Below are 27912 nucleotides of genomic sequence, written 5' to 3' on the forward strand. Positions count from 1 at the left end.
CTCCAACTCCTCATTGCTATGCAACTCCTCTCTCCTCCCCCTGCAGCCCATCCACAACCCCCTCCCCACCCCCGACAGCTCACACTGCAGGTAGTGCAGGAAAAGATAGCAATGGGGAGAGACAGCCGGGCACATTGAAGGGGTTACTTTGCCCGGGGACCCCTTTATCTGAAGTTGTCCTCAAAAGCGGAAATGAGTTGATTTGCATTTTCCCACTGAAGCATGCAGAGTAGCCGAGGAATGTTTCTCGTTACCAAGTACCGTCTTCTCTGGTTTGCCCCGAGGCCTTCTCTGGGGCTGGAGCAGCTCTGAAAACACCTGTACGCTGCCCATTTAAATACATGCTTCAGACAAATCTTTTTGGGGTTTCAAAAGGGAAAGACTAATGCTCTCCCTCCCCGGCATACATTATCCTTCACGCGAATGCTGAAGGCAGAAATTAACTCTCTCCAGGCTGGTTCATGTCTAGTCTGTTTACCCACGAAATGCCTGCATTCCATGTTAATGGGCGAGCAGTTAACAGATTGATCATTCATTCATTCATTCTCTCACTCATTCATTCAGCAAGTATTTACTGAGCATCTGCTCTATGCGAAAGCTCTGTGTTGGCCCCATATACCCTACAGAGACAACTTTGACATGTACCCAAATGTACCCAGATGTAACCTGGGGACCTCACTGCACCTCAGGAATCGGCCTGGACAATTTCCAGGCTTGTTTGAATCCACAGTCCTCCCCATGACATCTGCACAGGCCTCCTGACCTTCTTTCTCTCTGCCACGCCAGGGGCTGCTGCCCCGAGTGGGCACCAGCACCTCAGGACTTTGTTGACTTTGCTAACCTTGATGAAGAACTGAGGACAGCAGAGGGGGTCACAGCCCACGCCACAGAGTCCTCTGCCATCTCCGTGGCTCTCCGCCTCACTCTCCACTGGCTCCCAGAGTCTGGGCTCTGCAAGAGGTCCCAGTCCTCACCATGCACATTCTTCTGCACAGTGTAAGCCTGCCCTCACCCTCCTTTCTCACAGCGAGCACTTCCAACAGACCAGTGTCCTTCCCTGGTATCCCAGAAACTGGGGGAATAAAATATGCTCCATCCATTTACTCAAATAACTATAATAAGAGTGGAAAAGTGATACAAGTCATAAGAGTTTGCATGGCCCCAGGCAGGCAATTAATAAAAATATTGAAGGAGCATATTTGTTGAAGAGGGTTGGAGAAGGACTATGACAGATCAGGGGAGGCAGAGTTGGTCCTCCAAAGGCACGTCCTGGCACACGAGTAGGTTGTACCTCCCGTCACCTAGACCCTGCTCACCCTCCTCTACATATGGTGCCGTATCCTCTTTTCTCCTTCTGGGCATGTGCCCAGCTCTTTGAGGAAAACCAAGAAATGAAGCGATTTTGAAAGTCTCAACACAGAACTCTGGAATCATAAAATTCTGAAGGGTCCAAACAGGAAGAAATTTTGGGACTCATCTACCTCAATTCTTTTGTTTCCTAAAGGAGCCAACAGACCTTTCCAAGGTTGTGCAGCACATGAGTGGACCATACGCACTCAACACTCTTTCCTCTATGGCAGGGGAATCCAGACCACTGATGTGTTTTATTTGGCCTGTACAGTGGGGTTTTTTTTTTCTTAATTTGAATGAGTGATCAACATTTTAAAATCAAGAAACTTCATATCATAATCCAGAAAAAGCAAAGATGTGCCAACACTGGGCTCACATCCCTGCCGGCAGCAGTGGGCTGGAGCTGGGTAGCTGTGGCCCCTGTTTGCACAGCCCCCTTCAGTCCCTGCCATCACGCCCAGCCCACTTCATCCCATCCATCACAGTCATGACCCCTACAGCCTTTACACTGTAATGCCTGCTCTACAGCCTGCTTCCTGCTTCCTGCTTCCTGCTCTCGGTCTAGAAAAAAAAACTATTTATTAATAGCAAGACTAGCCTCACCCAGCTCTGGATGGGGTAGGATTCTAGAAGGCCCAAGAACTTCAGATATTCCTCTTCCCTTCCCACCAAAAACTGAGAATAATAGTAATAAATAGCAGGCAAACAAACAAAAACAAAAGCCTTTCCTATTGTCTAGGACTGCGTGAAATTCCACCGTATCTTGGGGGAGTATTGTGGTCCTCTAACATCTTATATTTGGAAGGGAAATGATGAAGAAAGAAGAAATGGCCCCCGGCACATACCTTCATCTACTCTGACAGTTTAACCGAGGGTCATTCCTGATGGTGAGAATGCTCAGATCCTCTGCACACATGCACATGTGTGCACAAACACACACAACAAAACACAACACACATTCCCCTTTCTTGCTCCCTCTCTCTCTCACTCTCAAAATCAGCCACATACCCAACTTTGTCAAAATCTAATTTAATAAACAAAAAAAATTTCTCATTAAAAAAGAATTTTTATACAATGAAAATATAGAGCAAATATACCTCTTTGAAGACAAAAAGATGACTCCTCTAGCGAGTCAGAGAGAGCATGAACCAAAGGAATAGACTCCAAGGGTACAAGATACTGAATTCTGCTTATGTGACTGTGTAGACATCGAGAGGCAGAGGTGTATGAACGTAAGGCAGAGGAAAAGGGAGGAAAAACTGTCATGTTAGCAAGGATTGCTTTATTGTGCTCTCAAGGTCACAGTTGGGTAAATACCAAAATACTGCATCAAAATTTTAACAAATATTCTTCCTTTCTCTTGTTCCCATCATGAGTTCCAGGAAATGGAGAGAAAAATGGAATAAAGCATATTTCTTTTTAAATGGCATGTAGTTGGCTTCTGTGTGGATACTGTTTTCTGGCATCATTTTAATTAGGTAAGGCGAGAAAGTTTCCAATGCTCCCTCCCCTTCCCTGTGTCCTAAATGAGGGTTTCACAGAGAACTGGCAACCAACACAATTTTGACAGAGTGAACTTCTTTCTCTCATGAGCATTCCTCCAATCCCCAGATAATACCCCTCATTCCTCCCACATTAACTAACACATACAACTTTCTTCCTCCCACCCTCCCCAGCCCACACTTCTCTCCAAAACGTATAACATAATTGTGAAGGCTAATTATCAAATAATGCTTAAGCCTTTGGGAACAAGATAGGGGGTTCTAGAAATGTTTTAAAAAGTCCCCAGGCTGCAATAGAAACGTGATTAACTGAAACAAAAATGCTTGCTGAAAAGTTTCAAAACCAAAGTTAGTTTTGAAAATGTTTAAAAACCTATCTATGTATATTACATGCATACATATATAATAATTTTTATATATACACATATATCAAATGTATCCTTTTTTTAATAGGTCACAGAAATCCTCTGACATTATAGGGCAAGATCTGTAAAGAGAGAAACAATTTGAAGTTGATTCATCCTTTTGCTGATACTGGGAGAACCACCATGAATTTCTCCCCTGAGAGAGGACCCTTCAGCTGGCGCTAGAAAGAGGGAGGAGGAGACTGCCTCAAATAAGAGGAAAGGACAGAGCAAATCTGGGCGATATAATTCTCCTCCTGGCCTGAACATGAGCAGATAGGGCCTGACAGATGTAGTCTTTATCATGGAATAAAACAGGCTCACAGCGGTGTGCCGCACACATGAATGTCACATTTTATGAATTGCCATATTGCCGCGCTACACGCTGCAGTGAGCAGAGCTGGGCAGACCGAGGGGTTGAGAGACAACTCGGTCTCCCTCCCCCTACACCCCCTCCATTCCAGGCACCGGCATTGGTTTTCTGCCTGCATCCTCAGAGAGGAAGAAACAGAGGCCGTGGAATGCACCTGTGTGTATGGGCCAAGTGCTCAGCTGTGATGCGTGGAGAAGTTAAAAATAGCACTGTAGCTAGTCAGATTTCAACTGTCCTGGGACCCAGTGTGGTTACAGAGCAGAAGGGGCTGCAGGGGGAGGGAGGAGGAAGAGGGATTCAGAGAAAGCATGCATAATCGCAATGCTTGGCCTATCATGCAGACAGCCGCAGGCAGAAATAAGGGTTCCTCACTCCTTCTTCAGTAGAAACCAAGTCCAGGATGTGGATTCTGTGCCCAGCAAGCCCTGTAATGGGAACGTGAGCTCATCCAAGAACCCTGGGTGAGGAAAGCCAGGAAGGTCCATTCTGAGACTCAGTCCATAGATGAGTATTACATGAGGATTAGGTCTTGACTCAACACTGTGAAGGAAATGGTACCCACGATCTCCAAAGACTTACCTTCTAAATGAAGAGAAAATCTCACTGGTTGTCTTTACTTCATACCCCATTGAGACCTTTCGCCTCACTCATGGGATTCAAGCATGAACGGAGAATTCTGAGCAAGAGGCAATCAGAGTTAGGAAAAGATCAGCTGGGGCTCCTCCTCTTCCCTAAGTTAATGGGCTGGGCCTGAGTCAGCTATAGCTGGGACCAATGACACCTGTTAATTTGCACTCTTTTCTATGATGTGATGCCACATTATCCACGTTAGACACAGCTGTCTAAGGTGTGCCACTATCCTCATAGTTGTGGAAAAATCATGATACATCTTCCCAAACCAATTTTTCTTCTGGTGCCTGAAAGTGGGGTAGGGAGATTTATTCTTCCTCTCAGGAAGAAAGCACAATGCAGATTAGAAAATTCAAACAGATTCTTATGATAAAAAGTTAGTATTCAACCAAATCGCAGGCTTCCGTGGACTATTTTGAGCTTTGGCCCTATGGCCTCCCTGGAAATGAATTCACTCCCCTCTGTTATTAGGGATGCTTTGGTGAAAAGAGTTTATGCATGTGGTAGGCTAAACAGTGACCCCCAAAGGTATTCATGTCCTAATCCCCAGAACCTGTGAATCTTATGGTAAAAGGCACTTTGCAGGTGTGATTAAAAATTTTGAGATGGGGAGATTACCCTGGATTATCTAGGTAGGCTCCACGTGTAATCACAAGTATCCTTATAAGGGGAATACACATGGGATTGGACTACAGAGAGGAGAAGGTGACACAAAGATAGGGGTGGAGATGGAAGTGACACAATTTGAGGATGGAAGAATGAACCACAAGCAAAGAAATCCAGATGGCCACTAGAAGCTGAAAAGGGCAAGGAAACCAGTTTTATCCCTAGGACCTAAAAAGGAACCCTGCTAATGCCTAGATTTTAGCAAGCCCAGAGAAACCCACTTTGGATCTCTGACCTCCAGAACCATAAGAGAATAAATCTGCATTGTTTTAAGCCACTAAATTTGTGGAAATTCATTACAGCAGCAATAGGAAACTAATATACTCCAGAAATAAGAATCCAAGTCACTGGGACCAATAACTTCACACTATTATCATGAATGATTTTACTTTGAACCACAAAGAACATAGGATGTTTAAGGATAATTGTTTTACGTCCTTTCCATTAAACATTATTCCATTAAGCCACAAAACATGTTTTGCTTGGAGTGACTTCCATGGATTTGCTCATATCACTCCCCCTGCCTAGAAAGCTATCCTCGTCCTCACTATCTTAGGTTCCATGGCAAAACAAATAGACGAAATCCCCCTAAATTGAGATACTTGATGAAAGTTTTCTGTTTCTAATAAGTTTAAGTAATTAGAAAATGCAAAGAAAGGATGTCTAATCCCATAAAAGTAGGAAGGTCTTACTTCCAGTGCCCATCTTAGATTCTCAGACTGTTTGATCTGAAAGGCACCAAAATGTCTTTTTGACTGGCCTGCTATTGTACTGTAAATGCATACTTCTCATTGAGGATTTTAGTTAGCTTCTGCAAAGCCCATTAATAAAATAAAAATAATATTTTTAATAAAAACCATTGTCAGTCACTACCTCAAATTATAAATCAGTTTTAAAATAGCCACACGTTTGTCCAGACCTTTGATGAATTATCAAAGAAGCCAAACAATTGGGACTTACATTAAAAATAGTTAACTGGAAGGCAGGCAAAGAGGATCCAATACACCACTAATAGGAGACCCTGAAAAATAAAACAAGAGAGTAGAGAACCCTCAGGGTAATAGAGAAAATACCAAAAATTATCATGTAAAACAGTGTTTCTGATACCAAAAAATGATTTGAACTATATACTAAAAGGACATGCCATGTACCTGAGAATATTGACCCAGAATGACCAAAACCAAGACATAGTATAGAAAAATTATTGTATTTAAAAGAAAAAGAAAAAAATCTTTGAACATTTATACAAAAGGAGCATATATCTTATAAGGGAAATTAAATTAAATTATCCTCAGATTTTTTTTTTGACAGCAAGGCTTTATGCCAGAAGAAATTAGAGTAATATATTTAAGATAATCAAAGAGAGAAAATGCGAACTAAGGATTTTATATCCAGAAAATCACACACTATTAATAACACGCAAAGTCTCAAAGAATATTGTTCCCATGATCCCTTCCTAAGGAATCTATTAAAGAACAAATTTTAGATAGGTGTTGCTGGTGAATATTAAATATGTAGTTACTTTTAGATAGAAAACTGGGGGTTAAAAGGAAACGATTCTGGTATGTAATGGCTATATATAATTTAAAATGCAAATATAGTACAACTATGAAAAATGGAGAGATTTTTGGTATATGCAAAAAATGTTTTACCAGCTTTCAGTAATAATAATGCCTGTTATAGTACTAGTATATTATTCTCAGAATGTTGTATATATAAAGTAGGAAAAAAGCAAATGTTAATTATGGAATATTCTATTAATAATTCTATCATTCTCTATGTCTTTAAGAACTGTACTTTCAAGGATTTTGAGGTGAAATAAAAGAACTACTGAGGTAATATAAAGAAGATGTTGAGTAAACACCCCGCATATCTAAATCTAAATTGGAAATTTCAGTATGAACTCATGAGGTATTTGCGTATTTCAGCTCTTTCCATTAAAGGGACTTAGAAACAAAGACCAATCAATTGCAATGAGCTTCTCTATGTCAGATTTTGTCTTCAAATGACATTTCCCCTTGAACTAAACTGGTATTCCTTGGACAAATCACTGATTCCAGGTCTGAGACAGGAAGTGTCCATGAAGAACTTAGAACATGTTGACATGAATTTAGGAGGAAGCTGTCAAACACTACCAGGGTCAAGTCAGAAGGACTTGGGAAGTACTTTGAAGAGTTTTCCATTGCCCAAAGATTTGAGTTTTGAAAACCATATATATATTAAATAGATCCAAGAGTTCATAATGACATATTTAAAAAAAAAAAAAAGATTGGTCACCTTCAGAAGAAACAATGATCTAATTTGGTATCTTGAAACCAGGTAAATAAAAGAAAATAATCAAACATATATCCTTTCTGTCCTGTATGAACTGTAGTGCTGGGTAACAAAATAGTAGATGAAAGGAAGAGTCTCTTTATAAAAGTATCTGAGGTAATAAATAAAAATAAAATATAGTATTAAAATTTTACCATTTTTCAACCCTCCAATGAATTAATGAATGTAGATGTTGAGTATCTACCTCAGCTTAATAACAGAAAAGAACACAAACCAAACATTTTATGCTCCTGATGAAAGACACAGGGCCTAATACCACTTATAACCTCATTAAGGGATCGTGATTCAGCTCTCAATTTGCAGGAAATATAAAAGTCAGAGGAATGTGTTGAATTGCACCATGAATGAGCAGTTGAAAATCCAGACTAGGTGGAACCTGACAAGTCAAATGACCCAGGATTGTCAACAGATAGATTATAAGAAAAAAGAGGTGGAGGGGGAAACCATAGACTAAAAGAGACCTAAAAGTCATATCAAGTTAAATATATATAGGCAAGACTAAACTCTAGGGTTCAGGGATGCACACATGAGTGATAAAACCATAAATAAAGGCAAGCAAGTGATTACTATAAAAGTCAGGATAGTGATTACTTTTAGAGAGAGGGTTGGGCTGGGTCATGTGGAAGGGTTACACAGTTAGCCAGCAATTCTATTTCTTGATTTGGGTGGTAGTTATAATGATATTCACTGTATAACAATTCACTAAGCTAAATATTTGTTTTTGTTTGGTTTTCTATATCTGTGTTCAATTTTACAATAAAAAAAATTTCTTAATTAAATGCAATGGCTACTCACTTGTTCTTAATCTTCAGGTTAACTATTTGGTCTTGATGAATAAGAAGCTCTCCCCAAAATAAAAGCTAAGCCTCCTTTGATTTCTGAAAGAACTAGAACATAATAACTAGTGCTCCATCATGACCACGGAACTAAGCACATCTCATTAAACTCCTATTGAATGAATCTATGAATTAGTTGATAGCGAATTCAAATACTCTATATTCTAAGTGATTCTGCATACTTCTACTAGATGCCTTTTCCTGGCTAGAAAAATCTTCCTTAAACCAGCATCAACCAAGCTTTCCAATCTTACTAAGGCTACTTTCTCAAACACTGCACTCCAGCCAAACAGGTCTACTTTTAGATTTCTATTTCCTGTCATTTCTCCATTCCCTCATCCCCTGTGCCTTCTGTGTAGGCTTCCCCTTTCTTTCTACTCATCCTTTATGGCCTGGCTCTGTTCTCATTTCTGCTCCAAAGTCAGTCTCTATTATTCTGCCCCATTATGCTTTCTCTTTCCTTTGAACTTCAACAACATTATCACTATTGAAAATTTACTTCTTACATGCACTTGTATTGCAAGACAACTTTTTATCTTTATTTGTTTTGGATCTGCAAATATACTCTATATTTTTTAAGTCTAAAGCTGTGACTGAAAGTTTTTCTGAAATCATTATAGAAAACCTACCATGACATTTTGTGCATAGGAGGATGGATGGATGGATAGAAGAATGGGCCAAATTATCATATATTTGGGAGTATTCAGTGGGTGCTGATAGAGAAAAAACATACAAATTTATATTCAATAGGGGCAGAATTATTGGTTCCCACTTTGACCCTGGCAAAGTCTTTGCAAAGGGGTCTCTGGTCAACTATGGGCAGTTCCAGATGCTGAGCATCTGGAGGTTGAGATGTTAAAATGAAAAAAGATACTAAGAGCGAATGGAAGAATATTACTAATAAACTTCCTTTCACTCATGGCTTTGTCCATATCTGGACCTATCAGCAGATCACACATTTAAATTTTGAAACTTCAAGCAAAAATTTCAAGAGTTCTGCTCTATATACTTTCAAAAAAAAAAACCTCTTTGCACAAAATAACTTATGGCAAGTTTGAGGCTGGGAAGGACTAGCTGGGAAGGACTAGCTGGGTGAAAGTTCTTTCTGGCCTAATATCTAGGTACAAGTAATTACTATGAAAAATCTGAGGCACTATCTCTCAATTACAAAGGAGACATCTGCATAAAGCCAAAGAAATGTGTCAACCGTCCCAGAGGGCTCTGGGCTGAAAGAAACCCCAGTGCTGATCAGAGCACCGGGCTAGCCGATTGGCACGATGTTCTGGTTCCCTCCTCCAGCTAACTGCAGGCCTGCCCTTCTTTTGAAGGAATGGCTCCAGGGAGAAGTCTGCAAGGACCAGACAGATTGGAAAGAATAAATGAAAGGGAGTTGGTGAGCTGAACTGTCAACAAAATAAATAAGCAGTATTAGAGATGGAAAGAATGGGAACCTCCAGAGCCAGCAAACTTCTTGTCCCTCATGCTCAGGCCTCTCTCCTCCAGGAAGGCTGAGAAAGAAGAGAAAGGATATACCATGGACTGGATACCTCCTGTGTCATGGGAACTGCTCTAACTGCTTTCACACGTGTCACTTCATTTAATCCTCCCCCTCAACTTGAAGAAAGGGTATCATCCCTGTTTTACTGATAACACAAAGCAAGATTCAGAGAGATTAAGTGATGCAGTGAAGTCCACATACCTAGTCAATGTCAGAGCCAGGATTCAAACCCATGGTTATTTTCCACCAAAACTCTGCCCACTATACCACTAGTGGAAACAGAATAATCGCATGTATTAGCTGAAAGTTCCCCTTATCATCATCATCCCCATTTCACAGGTACAGAAACTGAGTCCAGAAAGGAGAAGCAACTTTCCCAAGGTCACACAGTCATTTTGGGACAAGCTATAGCAATAGCTGTGGGAGAGCTCTGAACTTGGATACAGAAAGCTGCTGCCAGCCTACATCCTGGCAGGGAGGAGGGAACTGAGTGAATAAATGCCCTGTCCTCTCTCTGTCCGTGTGCCCACTGGTCTCCTACTGATACCTCCCATCAGCTGAACCCTACAGAAAGCCAGAAGGCGAGGGATTCCCAAGACGCAGTTTCTAGAAGCCTAGAGGAAGATGGAGAAAGAAGGAGAGGATGGCTAGAGAGGTCAGGGAAGACGTTGGGCACGCTGCTACACGGGGATGCTCCTCTGAACCTCAGTCCTCAGACAGAGTTCTGCCTCAGCAGGTCCAAGACAACAAAAACAACAAAAGTCTCACATCCCAGTCAATGTGGGGCCAAGTAGGCTTTGCTTTAGGAAATAAAGTCTTCTTACAGGATAGAGGTAGATTTCTCACTGCCCACTGCTAGAGCATTATCCTAAACCGGTCAACCTATCTGTGATGAAAGCGGACAGAAGCCCAGCTCCAATCACCTCGGCTTCAAAGGCATCGCTTAGGGACTCTTCTGCTTTGGAGCCCAGGTCAATGCTGGTGCTGGAGGTGAGAGTCATGGATGTTTCAGGTGAATGTTTGTGTGTATTTGAGAATTATACATAGGAGTAGGGAGAGAGAGTGTGTGTGTACAACAGCGTATTTGCTATTTACCAGTTCTTAAAAATAAAGGCCACTTTTTAAAGACAATCCCTACACAAAGGCAGTTCAGGCATCCTGGTAAGCACATCCCTCTTATCTATGCCCTTGGCACAGGCATCCTGGCTTTGGTCCCACACCTCTCCCTACACAGGCGCGCACACACGTGCACACACATGCGCACGTGTACACATATGCACACACGCACACACGTCTGCGCAAGCACAGGAGCACACACGCATGCGCACAGCTGACCCCTCCGCTCTCAGGCCCACCCCGCCTTCCATGCCCGCCGGAAGTTTCCACCTCAACTTCCACTCTGCCCCACTCCCCTCGCTGATTTGGTCGTATTTCCTCTTTAGTTTAAATCAACAGTCTGATTTTATCAACAATAATGCTTTATGGAGGTTTATTTCTTCAAACAGACTGTGCTCCTCTTTGCTATAAAGTTAATTTTATGTGCTTTGTTCCCTTTCCTAATCTGCAAATTACATCCTTCTGTTCCCTGATTACTTACTATTGGAAAAACAGCCCTTTTTTGCTTCCAGTTTGAATATGCTCGGCCTTATCTTGATGACCCTAATCTCTCTGCCCCCACCGGCCTCCGCGGGGCCAGCACCAGCGCAGACAGGCCCGGCTGCAGCCCGCGCCTCCTGCGCCCGCCTTTCGTTTTTGCCCTTTTCCTTTTTTTTTTTTTTTAACAGTGTGGGAAGCGGTTCAGTTGCAGCTGGGAGGATTAGAAACTCTGGGACCCACTCCATGGTCTCGGAAAGTCCTGGTGGGAAGACGGAGAACTTCCGACACTCGGAGAAACAAGGACAAACGCTTGGGAAGGTGGCGCTGGCCTGACACTGCAGGAAGAATGACGCGACTCCTTTGTTGGGAAGCGCCGCGGGCGGGGACTCGCAGGGCACGGGGAGGGGGAATGGAATCAGTCCTCACAGGATGGGGTTTTAAACGGGCTGGGGGAGAGATGACCTGGCTGTCAGAAATGTCGAAGAGAATGTCAAATGTCAAAGCAGGGAGGTTGTAACCTCAGAGAGGGAAGGGAAGAAGGGACATGAGGAAGAAGAAGGAAATTGACAAAAAATTGTGAAAAGAATCTAAGCAAGCCTCAGCATGCTTTACAGATGAGGGCAGTGGGGTTCCAAGACCACACCCCAAAGTTCTAATAACAGCAACAGAGAATATTGGTGATGAAAATAATGGCAACTGGTATTTGCTTATGGTTATTTCCTGCACCCATCCACCCTTTATTGTTGTTTAGCATGTGCTATGTTTATTTCCAGCTCTGGGCTTCTAGGTCCTCAATAACAATAAAAGCTCATGTTTATTGTTTGTTGTGTGCCAGACACTGTTTAAATGTTTTATATGTGTCATCACATTTAGTCCTTAACAAAACAATTACAGGAGGTAAGTATGCATGTTATTTCTGAGACCTACAGAGGTTGATACCTTGACCGGTATCACAGGTGGCCAGGATTCAAACCAGGTCTGTCTCCTGACCCCACACTCAAAAAATATTTGTGGAATGGACACATGACTCTTAAGTAGGTAAATTATTCATGCAACCCTTGCAGCATTAGTTCCATCACTCTGATTTTCTGGGGGACACTGCACTCTGTCCAAAACCCCTCCAGGCTTCTCTGTTTCTGGGGCAGAGTCTTTTCCTGAGGCCCCAGGCTGGAGCAGGGGTGGGGTAACTCTCTGTAAAGGGCCAGATAATACATATTTTAGGCTTTGCAGACCACATACCATCTCTGTCACATATTCTTCTTTGTTCCTGTTTTTGGCTTATTTCAACTCTTTCAAAATATAAAAGTCATTCTTAGCTTGAGAGCTCCTTCTGACTCCTCCTGTTCTTGGCCCCAAAACCTTGAAGTCATGTTTGAAATTTCCCTCTCCCACAACATATCTACCCATCCAATCATAAAGCTCTTTGTGTTGTGGATGTCTCTCGAAATATCTTTTAAATTTCTTTTGGCACCGCACATGCTTATTCTGGGACCCCACTCTCTCATGCATGCTCTGGTCACCAAAATGGTCTCCCTTCTTCCCCAGAGCAGCCCACTTGTCACTGCTGGATTTATTCTCCCAAATGATATCTTGCACAGATGATTTCCTTGCTAAAATATCTTCAGGTCTAAGCTCCTTACTCTGCACTGAAGGATTGATTCCCCAGAACACACATATAAACACACACACACAGAGTTATCTGATTGTGAATAATCAGAGGTAGAAGGACAGCTAACATTTAGTGAGCATTAATATGAGCTGGCCACTCTGATAACACATGGGACATCTCATTTAAGCCTCACCTGGACCCTATGAGATAGGTAGGGATGATTATGACCCCAGCTTTACAGATGTGTGGCTGAGGCCCAGAGAGATGAAGTGACATAAGCTAGTTTACACAGTAAAGTGGTAAAACTCGGAACTGAAGGGTGCCTGTCAGAGTCCAGGCCACTTCTCTAAACCTCACCCTACATTGCCTTTAACCATGTCCCCCCACCCCCTCAGAACGTCCACCGCATTCCCACCAAGAAGCATCCTCAAAGGGACCGCATCTCAACCCTTGTCTTGGATGAAAAGTTGATGCCTCTGAACCATAAATGGAGCACCATAAATGGAGCAAGGATGACCCTCTATTCAGACATCAGGCCCCATCAGATTTCCCCAATACCAGGCTGCCAGCCAACAAGAGGGCAGCTCAGAGCAGCTGCATTGCAACGCAGAAGACCAAGGCAAGCTACTAACGTGTGGACCCAGTCACTCCACAACTTGCTTAAAAGCCACACTGTGTTTCCTGGACAATGGCTGCAGGCCAAAACACACACATTCCAGTTTTTACGACTCTAAGGTAAGCATTCTTTTAATGGCTCTTTCCCTGTTCTTTCACTCTCCTTGTGTTGTGTTTTGCTTGTTCCTTCTCCTCACTTTTTTTTTCCTTTCTTAGTTCAGCTCTGTTCTCTGCCTTTCTTGTTTCCAGGGCCTCCTGCATCAAAGCTTCCTTGCCCCTATCTCCTGCCCGGTTTTTCTGCAACTTCCTCATGATCAGACTTTCTCCAATTCCTGGACTTCCCTTCCTTCTGTCATCCCGTTTGCCTGGCAGAGCCTCCCTCCCCTGCCTCTTCCATTTCTGGGCTGTAGCACAAGGGCTTAAGCCCCTCCAGCGTGTCTTCTTCCCACTCCCAGCCTTCTAGCCTCCCTGCTCTGCTGGGGCTCCCCCGTAGCCCTTTCTTTTCTTTCTGGACACCTGGTCACCCTTGTCTTGCTCTCACTTCCCCAGCCCCTTCACCCCTCACCTCTGCTCTTTGTCCCCTTGCCTCCTCTCTTTCCTCATCCCTCCCCCACCTCCTCTTGGGTCCCCTCCTGGTTTCCATCTCCCCACCCTCCCCCTCTTATCTTTGTTTTCCTTCCTTCTGGCTGCTGATGGAGTGGGAGTGTTGCAGCGTCCCTGATTTCACATGCAGACCAGGAGCCAGCCTGTCAGTCTAACAATAAAATTGCACGGAAAAGGAGGGTCTGGGTGCCTACATGCAGTTTGCCCGTGAGTGGAGCTGAGCTGGAAGGATTCAGAGCAAAGCCACCAAGAGTCCCAGACATCCGGTTCTGCAGGCAGGAGGGAGAAAGAACTTACTGTTTCTTTTTCCCACTGGTCTCACGTAAGTGAAGGCCAAAGACCAGGACTGAGACATGTCATTTGTAAAGTTGCAGCCTTGGAGTGGGACCTCCATGGCCATGAGTGCCTCCTCCCCATGGTGAACACACACACACACACACACACACACACACACGTTTTTTGGACACTTTTTTCAGAGGATAAGGCCCTGTAACTTATCAGATGTGTACAAAACTCGCACACTGCAAAATAAAAATCATAAAGGGAACAGGAACCAACACCCACAGGAGGAGATGTCGCTGCTGGGGAGAGGGCTGCTTCCATCCCCTCTCCCGCCTGCCCATCAGTTCTTTTCAACTTCAGTCGTTCCTGTTTCCTTGACTGAGCCTCCGTTCAAGCAGAGCCGGTGCCTTTCCTTAGAGGACAGCGCCATCTAGCAGGTGAAGTGCCAAACCCTTAGCCAAAAGCCAGGAAGAAAACCTCCTCCAGCCCAGCTCCAGGCCCCCTGGCTCCCAGCTTCTCTGTTGAACTCTCAGCCAGTCAAACCCCAGCAGGTCTGAAAGAGCAGTGTGGCCCTGCTGGAGATTTCAGTTCATTCCCAGGCACTCCTATCTCTCCAGCGCCTGATTCAGTTTCCATTTGTGGCCTCAGTTCCTAGAAAAGGCCAGAAAGTTCTACGTGAGGCTGTGTCTGATGCTTGGAGGTACCAGGTGACTTTTCTGAAAGCAAAACAAGATAGAATTTCCCAAAGCCATCTGGAGGGTGGCCCCCGCTGGAGGTATGTGTCAGTCTCCACTCCTCTTTCCTTTTCCTATGATTTCTTCCTCCTCCCTTCTGTAAAGGCCGTATTTTCAGTCACCTCTGTCAAGACCCTATCACCAAATACGGTCACATTCTGAGGAACTGGGGGCTTACAGCTTCAACATGGATTGCTTGGAAGGACACAATTCAGCCCATAACGGTGGCAAATAGTTTTTATGTCCCTTGCAAACTCTGGTCAATTGGTACTGGCTGCCCAGGCCCCCTGCCAAAAAGGTGAGAAGGATTCTAGGATGGAGTCCACACAGGGCAGGGGAGAGTGCTAGGAATGATCATCTGCGTCTGCCACTGGCGGGGGGTGCAGAGTGGCAGCATGATGGTCATAGGGCTGCCCTCACTGAAGCGGGGCGTGTGCACAGCATAGACACTGCCTCTTGGAACAAGGAACACGCATCACCACTGCGTAGCTCAACATACCAAACACATGCCAAGGATACACTTCCGAAAGAAAGCCCAGGGCCGTGATGTAGTCCTCTGCAGCCCTTCCTTTTATAGCTGAGGCTAAGTGAAGTCCAGGGAGGCTGTGTCTTGCCTAAGATCACTCAGCTCCTTCATGGCAACATCAAGACTAGACCCTGACTTCGTATCTCCTGATCTCTTGTCCTCTCAAAGACCTCAAGTTGCCCCTGTTGACATCCAATATAGACAGAAACTTCTATATGACCCACGCACAATTCCCCAAGGCCCCCATCCCACAGACCTAAGAGGGAACTATGTGAAGAGAGCTAAGCTAAAAGCTAAAGGTCCCGATTGGAGTCTGTGGCCAACTCATGGTTGCTTAGATCACTACGCACTAAAGGATTCTGAGGCTGCGTGTAGGCCTCTCCAGAGAGAACACTGCCACCAATTAGTGATGGCTGCCATTGCTCTGGGCACAGGATTTGGGAGTGCAAAGATGAATATGATATGTTTGCTGGGTTAGGTCATCTCTGAAGTCCCTTCCAGTCCTAAGACTTTGGAATGAGAGCCTTGAGCGGGAGTCATGGGTTTCTTTCTTTTACTTAAACTAGAAAGCTAAGTTAAGGGACATGCTGTGACAATCCTGATGCCCAAACACAGTGATGTGACCTGCTCTAAGGGCTTTTTGTACAGGCCTCTTCTCTGCAGCCTCATGGCCCAGAAGCCCTGGCTCTCCATTGCATATGCATCCATAGCTCCAGGACCACTGACATTATTCCTGATATTTCTCCATGTGCATGTTCCCCCAGGAGTCAGCTAGTGAGACGCTGGTGCTGGGTCCTGGCTGAACCTTGGGAGCTTTCATTTACTTGATGCAAGCGACAGGCAAAGAGTGGTTACCAAAGAGTTATCCCTCAGCCATTGCAGGTGGGGCACCCAGGGAATCTCATGCATCAAAAAAGCTGGGAAGTAGAAGCATCCAATGAAAGGAATTGGCACCCATGCTGCTTGGACCTCAGGGAAAGCCTTGCTTACAATTTATTCTGCTTTTAAGAGAAGGAGGGGATGGGGTGTGGGTGTATAAAACAGGGGTACAGCAGGGTGATCTTGGGTGCTGGCTGTCCACCCGGGTCTGCCACAACTTCATCTATTCTAGCCACCTGTCCAGCTTTCTTTTTCCTCCTTCTGTTTTTCTTCTTCCTCCTCTTCTCCTGCTACTTCTAGGTAACATTGATAGACAACCACCTCCATGCCGGGCACAGGGCATCATCTTATATAAGCTGCAGAACAGTCCTATTAGGTGGATAATATACAAAGATATTAGCGAGGAAGAAGCTAAAGTTCAGAGAGGGTTAAATAAACTCCCCAAGGTCCCAGGTCTAATGCGGCATCCAAATCCAAGCTCTTGCTCTAAAGCTAGTGATCGTCCCATTGCATCACCTTGCACACAAGACCTTTCTGTAGAGAGGGAGCCCATCCAAGGACTACCCACCAGAGACTGAGCTTGGGCTACATTTCTTATTCTTCAGCGGGAGAAGTGACTAGCTGTGTCACAGTGTAAATCACTGAAGGGAACTTTCTTCAAAACGGAGATGTTGTGAGAGTACTAGATTATTCTCAGACAGGGATGGAATAAAGCCTTCTGCGTTTTAAGGGTTTGAGAGGGAAGCAGCCCCACCCCAGAGGAAGGAGTCAGAGGGAAGAAAGAAGGATCAATGTTCTAGGCTGGTGAAGGGGTGAACACTGCAGCTGGGCCTTAACCACTGATGCTGGTGACAATGTCATCCCTAAGAAACAGATGAGAAAGTAAGGGTGTGCCAAGAGGGAGTAAGATCCTGATGTGACCATGATGGGACTGAAGCCAAAGCCTCACATAAGACTGCGGCAAGATGACACTTTATCGTTGCACAATGAGCTGTAAGAAACCACATCTCTGGAATATTGACCACACTCCAAGTCTGTTCTCACGAGTGTTCATTAAAGACTGACCACCCTTTGGACTAAGTAAGCTCCTGGGGCTTTGGATAACTCAAGGGATAGTGGAATAGTCTGGGCTTCCTTTAATAAGGCATGTGAGGATTTCCAGCAATTAAATAGAAAAATAAGAAAATGGATCCTATGTGCATACGGAGTTTGCTCCATAAGCAGTGATGTTCCTGAGTTTTTCTTGGCTGTTCCTATTGGTCTTGTTATGCCATTGACATGATAATGACAAGAGAGCAGCTGGAATAACTTGCTCAAGAAATTCATAGCTTACTGACACAAGGAGGGTTTCTGTCCCCTTAACCATGTCAGGATCATCGTGTATGGCTGCATAAGCCTCACACTGCTCAACTCGAGTGGCACGACTCACACAGGCTTGGATGGGAATGGTTCTTCCAGAAGTTATGCAATAGAGAGGCACTGAGCTGCATTCTTTCATCTGTTAAGGATCGGGTCAAATACATCCTTATCCAGGCAGCCTTCTGCAAACAGCCCAGGTGACAAGAATCTCTCCCTCTTTGGTATCTCTGCAGTACACTTTCTACAAGACACCTCCTGCCTGCAGTCACTGTTTCACGGGAATGGCTTCTCCTCCCCACCAGACTCTGGTCCTTAACTGTAATGGAGGAGTGCCAGCTCTTTTGCAAATTCAATCAAAGGTACAAACACTTTCCCCAAGGAAAAAAACTACACAAACACATACAATTTTGTATCCAATTTTTAAAAATTCATGATTGCTGACCAGGCACGGTGGCTCATGCCTGTAATCTTAGCACTCTGGGAGGCCGAGGTGGGAGGATTGCTTGAGGTCAGGAGTTTAAGACCAGCCTTAGCAAGAGTGAGACCCCATCTCTACTAAAAATAGAAAAAAATTAACCGGGCATGGTGGCATATGCCTGTAGTCCCAGCTACTCGGGAGACTGAGGCAGGAAGATCGCTTGAGCCCAGGAGTTTGAGGTTGCTGTGAGCTGGGCTGACACCATGGCACTCTAGCCTGGGTGACAGAGTGAGACTGTATCTCAAAAAAAAAAAAAAAAAAAAAATCATGGTTGCCCTAAAGTCCATCCACGGCCATTTAGAGTGTAGCTTCCATGAGAGCAGAGACAATGTCTGTCTTGTTTACCACGGTGTCCAGATAATTAGCACAGTGCCTGGCACATAGCAACACAACAAATGCTTGTGGAATAAAGAAATGATTCAACCCTGGAAGGTTCTTGAATGCAGGGTAAGTGTCAGATCCACTTTTGTAGCCTCAGAGTTCCCACGACAATAGGCCCTCAACCAGCCTGGGCACCCACTCAAAATGCTAATTGATAAACTATTGCTCAGCCCCTTCTGGCATGGACACCTCAACCAGCCCCACCCTGCCACGCCCAGCCAGACAAGACAACTTCTCCACTCATGAGTCCCCACCTTGGAAGGGCAATGTCTTTGCTTGGTGGGGGTTTCAGGTACTGAATGGGATATCTGACATAATGGCTTTTTTGGCCAGTGAGAGTCCTGAGAATTCTTCCCTTCCTTGCTGCCCAAGTAGATGGAGTGGTTGGTTCAGTGAAGTAAATTATGGTGTTAATAAAGCAATAATAATCTCGCATATAGCTTGCAAATTAAACTGTCCTCTACATTTCATACACATGAGCTCTTCTAGTCCTCACAAGTCATTTGGTGAGATAGACATTATCCTCGCTTTAGATCAGAAAGTGGAGGCTTAGAGAGGCCAAGTAGCTAGTCCTAGTTGCACTGTCTGTCAAAGGCTGGAACTAGCACCTGGAATTCTGTTGTTTCTCTAGTGTTCTTTTTGCTGACCTCAGGCTGCCATCTAAGCAATTACTGAATCACGTATTAAATGTCTCCTGTAGGCAGACGTCAGCATACTCTGAGTTCAGCCTATCTGGGCCATGCCTCAGAGTCTGTCTGCATCAAGCTAGAAAAGTGAATCTGCTCAGCAAATATCACCTGCCATAGGCGTCCAGCTGCCAAGGGCCAGGCTAAATCTGGCTGAGGACTGCCACTGGGACTTTCTTAGGTCAACAGTGAGCAACACAGTGGCCCAAAATGGCCCGCCCCTCCTCCCTCATTGGGTGCCGACCACAGGAGCTTCTCAACCACACCTTTTCCCTCCCAAGAGGGGGCTAGGTGTGTTCTCATCCTTGGGCTGGAGGGCGTGACAGAGGTGAGGGTTTGGCCCACAGTGAACAGTTTAAATGACTAAAGGAAAGAAAATAAGACCAGGAAGTGAGGTGAAAGAACCTCTTGGAACAGGAGCCTCTCCTCTAAGGAAAAGAAGTCAGTGGGAGGGACTCTGAGGGTCTTTAAGCACACAGAAAGACACGCTGCTATGGACATTTTTTTCCACGCGGTATCAGAAGAAAGATAAGAGCTCCCACTGCAACAGGCAACTGCCTGGTTCAGTGTGAATAAGGACACCCCAACTGCAAGAGTGAATGAAGCTATGGAATGTCCACCCCTGGAGAGCTTCGGAGTAGGATTTGCAACCCATAGACTCAAACTACTTAGGGGCAGATGATCTTGCATCATGATAGAGAGGTAGACCAGATGACCCTTCCCATTTGAAATTGTGTTGCCATCTTGAATCATAACAATGTGTTATGGCTGTATAGACTTCACAGTTTTCAAAGCGCTTTTACGGAGATTTGGATCACTTCTGACAATTCTGGAAAGTAGTTTGGGAAGAAATTACCATCTCTAGTTTAGAATTCACAGCCAGGAAGAGACCAAGGCGGGACTCTCACAGGGCAATGTTTTTCCCACCAGCTGTGGGGAATCACGCATCTTACCAGTCAGGATCTCAACCCTCAGCAGCTCCATTTCCAAGGTCTGAATCTTTATGCCAGCCATTGGGACTTCTGAGAAAGACCAGGGAAGCCCATACACAGTCACTCAGGCCACAGTGGCCAAGGGTGAGAAATCACAGTGACACCCTTATCTAGCCGGAGCTGCCTGCAGATAAGGGGAGGATAGTGCACGTCACAGCACTTCCTGGGTTTGTGTCCAGACAGCCGTCCCCCTTAGTCCTGTTAAAAAAGACTCCAGTCATGAAACGCTCCTCTCTTCCTGCCTCTTGTCTTCTCTCTGTTCTTTGGCCTGTCCCCGAGCCCCTTCCTTATCTCGCTGCTCCCTCTCCGGGCATGCCAGGCCTCGCCACTCACGTCTCACTGACAGGACAAAGAAGCTGCTCGCTGTCATGGCAGATGCTGAGAAAAGACCCCTGCCCCAGAAGATCACCCACCCCAGGGGCTAAAGTGCCCCAAATGAAGGGCAGCCTCACATCCTGTATTGTCTCATTCCATCTCTGGAGACTTGGTGGGAATTATGTTATCAGAGCGCCTTCCCCTGCACCAGGAGTGGATTAGTGATTTATCCAGTCAGCAACTGTGCTAGGCACAGGGACACACAGCTCCCGGCCTCACACCACTCATGGTCTGTCTGCTGCAGAGCTGCTTTGACCCTGTGACAGGAGTGCTGTGACCCTGAGCCCCTCAGCCCTCTGGGAAGCTAGGTGGCAGGCACTAGCGCACCCTACCTTCCAGCCATGAGGTCCTCAATTGTCATTTTTCTGTGAGTGCGGCACCATGAGAAAGGTTGGGCACTGGTCTAGCCGACCTAATCAAGCAAATCCAAGCCTCCTGGAGAGAGAGGAGGGGAAGGCACTAGAAGGAGAAGAAACCCCCAAAACAGAGAATTGGAGTCCTGAAGACAAATGCTACTTCACAAAACATCTGGGATTTATCCGACTGCCCCATCCCCACTGCCAACCCCTGTGCACACACATGCCACACACCACAACACAACACAACACAGGAATCCCCATGGACTGCCTTTTAACAGCAACTGAAGTGGGGGCCCGAGACCCTCTGAGCACCTACTGTTTTAATTTCTAAGCCAGCTGTTTCAATCTTGTCCTGGTGTTTCTGAGACCTGAGAGATAAAGTGGCCCAAGACCACGCGGTAAGCAAAAACAGAGTGGGTGAGAAGTCGGACCAGGCCCCAGTGCATCTGGGTTTGGAGTCTGGCCCATTGCCTGCTAAACCCGTGGCCGTAGCTCATTACTTAACGTGCCTACTTTCTCTTATCCACTGTTACAATACAATGGATATTTTAATAGCACCTACACTGCTGCAGTCTACTAAAGACTGAATGAGACAATGCAAGGAGATGTTTATTGCTTGGCACATTGTAAGTACTCAGTACATTTTAATAATATTAGTAGCCAAGTCTGAAGCCCTTGACTTTGTATTTGCAGTACAGTTCTGTTTTTGTTTTTCCTACCAAACTATACCCTCTGTGTCATGGAGAGGAGGTTGAGATATTTGACTCCGTTCCTGATGCAGGGAAAAGAACAACCCTTTGAAATGTCACTAGAAATGCAATTGCTTCTTGCTGCAGATTCAGATCATCAGAGTTGTGACATCTCCCCACTTCGAGGTCCGTGCCCTGTTGACCCACAGCAGACCCAAAACCTGACGTCTCCCCACCCTCCTCAATGCCAGCCTCTTGAATCAAATGACGAAAGGATCCTCTTTTCAAATGCAACTTTGATATCAGACTAGCCAAAAAGATATAGTACTGTGGTCCTAGTGACACAATTCTTACCTTGCTAGTGATTCTTGCAAAGAAAGATATGAAAGTCCCATTTTTCCACAGAAGGGCTTGAGTTGAATTGAAGATAGTGCAGTTCAGGGAAGACTTGCTATATTATATCTGAAATCACTAGACATTTGAAAGCAGAAATGTCTTTCTCCTTTGAGTATTGCATCCTAACTGCCATCCAGAGATGATTTATATGTGCTCATCCTTATTACAGACTACACATAATAAAGGCATGATAGAAATCATATCTGCATAGATTCAGGCAGCTCTGGGAGAGAGGCTGCCAGTTTTGTTTGACAAGACACTCAATCAAGCAAAAAGGTTTAAAATATTCCGGGAGGATCTCACTGCTAGCTCAAGACTGTATATTTTTATCCAGATAACAGAAATCCTAATTGAGCACAACATTAGTACTCATTTTTCCTAACTCCTTCTTGCAATAAGAAGCATCGGAGGAAAATTACGGAAACACTTTGCTTTTGTGGTTCCGAGTTACGAAGGAGAGTTTGCCATTTGGTTGTTCCCATAAACTCAGGCATTTGCCACTGGTGTGGGTGCTTCTTAGCAGGGAGCAGGACTTCTGTGTACACTGTGCTCAGAAAGAAACACACGTAGGGCTGAGATTTTCCCTGCAATTATATTCATGGGGTGAAAAATTTCCTTAAGGACTTCTTCATGTGTTTAAATTTCTTTCAAAGTCTTCCTTGTACTTAGAAAGATAGCAGGGCCTAGACCAAGGGAATGCAAGTGAAGTACTCACCTGGGTGCAAAATTTAAAGAATTAAGATCTATGATATCTTAACGCAGTATTTGTAAAAATAGAAATGAATGTCAAAAAATCCATGACAAATAAAATAACAGAATTTTCAATAAAAACAGGAAACGACTCTGCACTTGTTTGTACAAGCTGCCTCACTCCGCTCACCCTAGCCCTGGTCCTGGCTCCAAAAAGATTTTATTTACAAAATCAGGCATCTGGCCTGCGGACTGTAGTTTCCTGATTTTATTTATTTTTTAAAATATGGCTTTAAAATATTATCTTGATCCCTGCATTTTTTGATGGGCCCTTAGATTTTGCACAGGAAGGAAATGCCTGCTGTCAGCTCTGAAATGTAGACAAAGATGCCCTAAAACCCAGGAGGAAAGTAAAACACCCCAAATTCACGCATTCAAAAACCCCCTTATCACCACAGCATCTGATGGCACCAAACACCTTTACTTAGACAAAAGGTGAGCAGAGGAGGGGGAAAAACATTAAAAACCATCATCCCAGCCCCCAAAGAGAACCTCTTTTCCAGCCGTTACAAGAGCTGACAGGTTGATAAAACGTTTAAGGGCATAATGTTCAAACAGAGAAAAAAATTAAAAATGTAATAATAAAGTTAAATGTAACTGTTTTAAAGCATAATTCTTCCGAGAGACAGGTTTTATGTTGGACCAGCATTTGAAGTAGCAGTAGTCATTATTAACGGGAACCTCCGAGAGAGAAGATTTAAATCACCAAAGTAATAAAAGCTGAACAAGGACTAGCACCTTGAAAGGCACTTGGAGAGAAGATTGCATACAAATGCAATTAAAACGATGCTTATAAAATACTAAGATGTTAATTGGGTTCAGTCCCAGAAGCCCCAGCAGTACAGTATGTCAGAAGTTAGCTGGTTTGAAGTTTAAAAAGAGTAGTTTAATTTGTACACCTTGTCCTAATTACAGAGCTTTCTGCAGCCCGCGTATCTGTATGGTTTATTGTAGCTTGGAGCTTTGTAAAACAAACACACACACCAGTTAATTGGGTTATTGCGATGGAAAATTGGGCTACAGAACAGCAACCTCTCTTGCTGGTGTGCCTTTACAGCTGGTAATGAATGCTCCAGCCACGTCAGGGGACGCTGATTTGTAAGGTGTGCCGTTTACAGCTTGGTGATTCTGTTGGTCTGAGAAATAGGAGGTGATGCCGTGAAAACAAAGAATCACACCAGATAATGTTCCCTCCCGACCACGCTCCCGCCCCAGCTGGCTTGTTTAGAACTTGCAGCGCTGCCGCCCCCACTCCCCGGTCCCTGCCCTTTGCAATATTCCGGCGCGTCTGAGGGCCACATTTTCACATTAAACACCTAAGCCCCAGAATGAAGCGGAGGAAGAGTGACTCCTCCGGTAGCCCTGTTTTTGGAGCACCTGCAGGGACACCTTGGGAAGTGGGGGTTTTTCTCCTAACCAGAAAATAAATACGTAATGCTATCAAAATAGGATGATTAAACGGATTAGGAGTGAATCATTTTCCAGGAGTCCCGTTGGAACGTGCTTCCCACGGCTGAGGTTGTGGCACTTTCATGTCTGGCACTGGCACACTTCCTTCATGAGGGAGCCCATAAAGCTCATGGTTTCTCTCCGTCACTCTCCCTGGCCCCTTCTACCTCTAGCTGCCAAATATGAACCCTAAATGACATGAGATGAGAGTGCTGGGACTTTGATTCCTACCGCAGCTAACGCATTCATCTCTAGGAGGTGCAGAAATGAGCAACAGGGTGGCAGGCAGTCTGCAGAAACAGAAAATGTAGGGTCCCCAGGTTGAAGCCTGGCTTGTGGAAAATACAGGGGGACCCCCCTTGGTCATTGGCCACGAGTAAAAAAGAAATATTATCTCCCGACCACAGCCCAGAACAGTTCTCCACATGGAATCCGTGGTCCAGGCCAGCCCAGGACTGCTGGCCCAATTCAAAGTGGGACAGTCAAGCCCTAAGTCCAGCTTCTCCTCGAGTGGACGGGGACCCTGGCTACTCACAACGGAGAGGAAAGCAATCCAATAAACAGAGGCACCCTCAGGAGTCAATGCCTCAAAGTTTTCCCCAATCGAGAGCATTTGCAGTTGAAAAGAGAATTGCAACAAGTAGACCGCACTGTACCCTAATGGGAGAAGGAAGGGCTGGGGAGCCAGGGCCCTCACACAGCAGCCCATTCACCACGCAGAGTGGACTTTCAAACCCTCTGGACATCGAGGAGAAGCTGTTCAACGAGCTGGGTGCTGCGAAGATGCTCAGAATACAAGGTCTGTCTTGTCAATGAGCTGACATTTGGGAAGGGAAGGTGCCACACCTGGCTCTCAAGGACAGGGCTCACTCGTCTAGAGGTGACCGGAGTAGGCAACAGTGGCCACAGCAGCTTTGGGCAGTGCTAGGATCATTATCCATATCAACCATTTCCTGGACCTCAACATTCGGAATTAAGAATATTTGCCTTGGGCTAATCAGAATCCTATAGGGCAATTTCCCCCGTCCCTCAGCCTGTGGGTAATGATGCCCATGCTTATTGCCACTCCGTATGGGGAGGTCTGGAGCAGAGGTGTGCACTAAGCTCACGACAGCTCCGTACCCAGTCCTGGCTCTACACACATGGGCAGCTGTGTGGCCTGGGGCACATCCCTTCACTGGTCTCCACCTCAGTGTCCCCATCTGTAAGACAAAGACAATTATATTACATGCCCCACAGGGTGGTTGGGACGTTTCAAGGGGACAGGCAGGTAAAGCGCTCAGAACACTGCCTGGAACATAGGCAGCACTAAATAAATGTTGCCTCTTGTAATTACCACCATTAATATTATCCTTGCCTTCTGGATGAGGAATTGAGCCGCAGAGAAGTTGAGAAATACGCTCAAGGTCACACACACATATGCGCAGAAATGGAGGAGCAGACATTCAAATTCAAGCTCAGGGGTTCTGACCTCAAAGCTCAAGGTCTTCATCGCGCAGGGCGCGGTCTTCTGAGGGGATACCCCCTGACAGCCAGGGACTCATTTACTCAACCTGGGTCTTTTCAAACCATAACCCCGGGGACATTTGAGAGCACGAAGGTGCCTGAGGCGCAGTGCATCTGAGGATTGAAGACCTCAGGCATCCAGGCCTGGGAATCCAGGGTCACCACGGACATACCACGCGTGCCACAATTTCACCCCAGTGCGTCCCAACTCTTGGCATCAGACTTAAGGACGGCGGCAAGGAGAAATTCATGCAGTGCAAAGCTGCGATGCTTTCTGCTCAAAATTAACTTTGAGGTTGTATTAAGAAGCAAGAAAGCGTCAGCAAAGCCAGCCTCCCTGGCTGCAACAACCCTGTGGCAGGCAGATTATTATTATTATTATTATCATTTATTTGTTGATGGATATTCAAAGCCATCAGTCAGGTCTCCCCTCAGGCCAGGAAGCTGAGGGGGAACAGGACTAGAAATCTTGAGTGTGGTTTCGCAGAGCTGTGCGAGAGCTGAGAGTTATTAAAGTGCACTTTGCTATTGCTATCTGCTCTGTGGGGTGCCTGACCCTACATCTGACTCCAGGCTCCCGCCGTCCCTGCGGCACAGGCAACAGAAAGTCATACAAATTGCAAAGAGGGACTCCAGGGATGAGTGCAGAGGGGATGGGGGGAAGGCGGAGGATGCTGGGGGGTGTGGAAGTGGGGGTTTCATATCCTTGTTTGTACTTCGCTGCCTCATCCTTTCGTTACTCCACAGTCGCTGGACTCAGGGAGACCAGGAGATGAAGAAACTGCCCAGGGAGTGGAGGGAAGGACGGTGCTGTCGATGGCAATAAAAGTTCATGTAATAAGAGAGGAAAGAGTGACTTGTCACCTCATGTCACCAGCGTCAACACTGACCACATCCCTCACGGGGGACTTTCAAACTTTTTTGACCTTGACTCTGACCCACGGTTAGAAACACATTTGACAACACGTCCCATAACAGAAACAAAAATTTCACTCAAACAATATTCGCTTTTACCACATGGGATGCCCTCTGATACTTTCTGTAATCTTTTGTTGTTGTTGTTTTAAATCTTGGTGGAGACCCACAAAATTAATTTTGTTACCCGCTTTATGCTTTGGGAATCAGGATGCCCTGAGAATGCAGTCAGAGAATCAACATTTTTAACAAGTACCCAGATGATTCTCTTGCACACTAAACTGTGCCTGGGACCCTCAGCTGCCTCAGCCTGCCTTCTGAAGGAGTTATTGAAATCATCTGGGAATTCTCAATGTCTGGAGGTGGCCAGCTGTCTAATGCCTGGTGTAGGTCCATGAGGGTTAATTTTGTGCATCAACTTGGCTTGGCCTGTTGTTTGGTCAAACAGTATTCTGGATATCGCTGTTGTAGGCATTTTGTAGATGTGATTCACATTTACAATCAGTTTACTTTAAGTAAAGGAGATTACCATTACCCTCCATGATATGAGTGGGCCCCAAGCAATCAGTTGAAGGCCTTAAGAACAAAGACTGTTTCCCGAAGAAAAAAAAATTCTGCCTCAAGAGTATAACAGAAATCCTGCCTGCAATTCCAGCCTGCTGGCCACATATCAAAAATTTGTCAGCCCCCACAATCATATGAGTTGATTCCTTAAAATAAATCTCTTTTCCTATATACATATGTACAAGTATATGCATATACATGCATATATATCCTATTGGTTCTGTTTCTTTGGAGAATCCTGTCTGATGCAAGGTCTCAAGTCAAATTTACTATTAAATAAACTTCTTAATATATAAGAAAAAGAATCTTTCTTCTGGCCACACTGTGGAAACCACAATGAAAGGGGAAGAAAACTGGATTCAGACACAATAAAGGACTATCATAATCTCATCTACACTTGGGTAGTGGGAATGGTAAGAAGAGGTTGTGTTCCCAAGATATTTATGAGCATATTCCATGGGAATTAATAGTTAATTTGTTAAGGAGTTTGAAAGGGGGAGAAGTAATATAGAATGACATGAGGGTGTTGTCTTGGCTTGGTAAGTAGACATAGAAAATAGAGTGAGCAGTTTTGGG

Source organism: Lemur catta, chromosome 5 (assembly GCF_020740605.2).
Source record: "Lemur catta isolate mLemCat1 chromosome 5, mLemCat1.pri, whole genome shotgun sequence".
Taxonomy (NCBI): Eukaryota; Metazoa; Chordata; class Mammalia; order Primates; family Lemuridae; genus Lemur; species Lemur catta.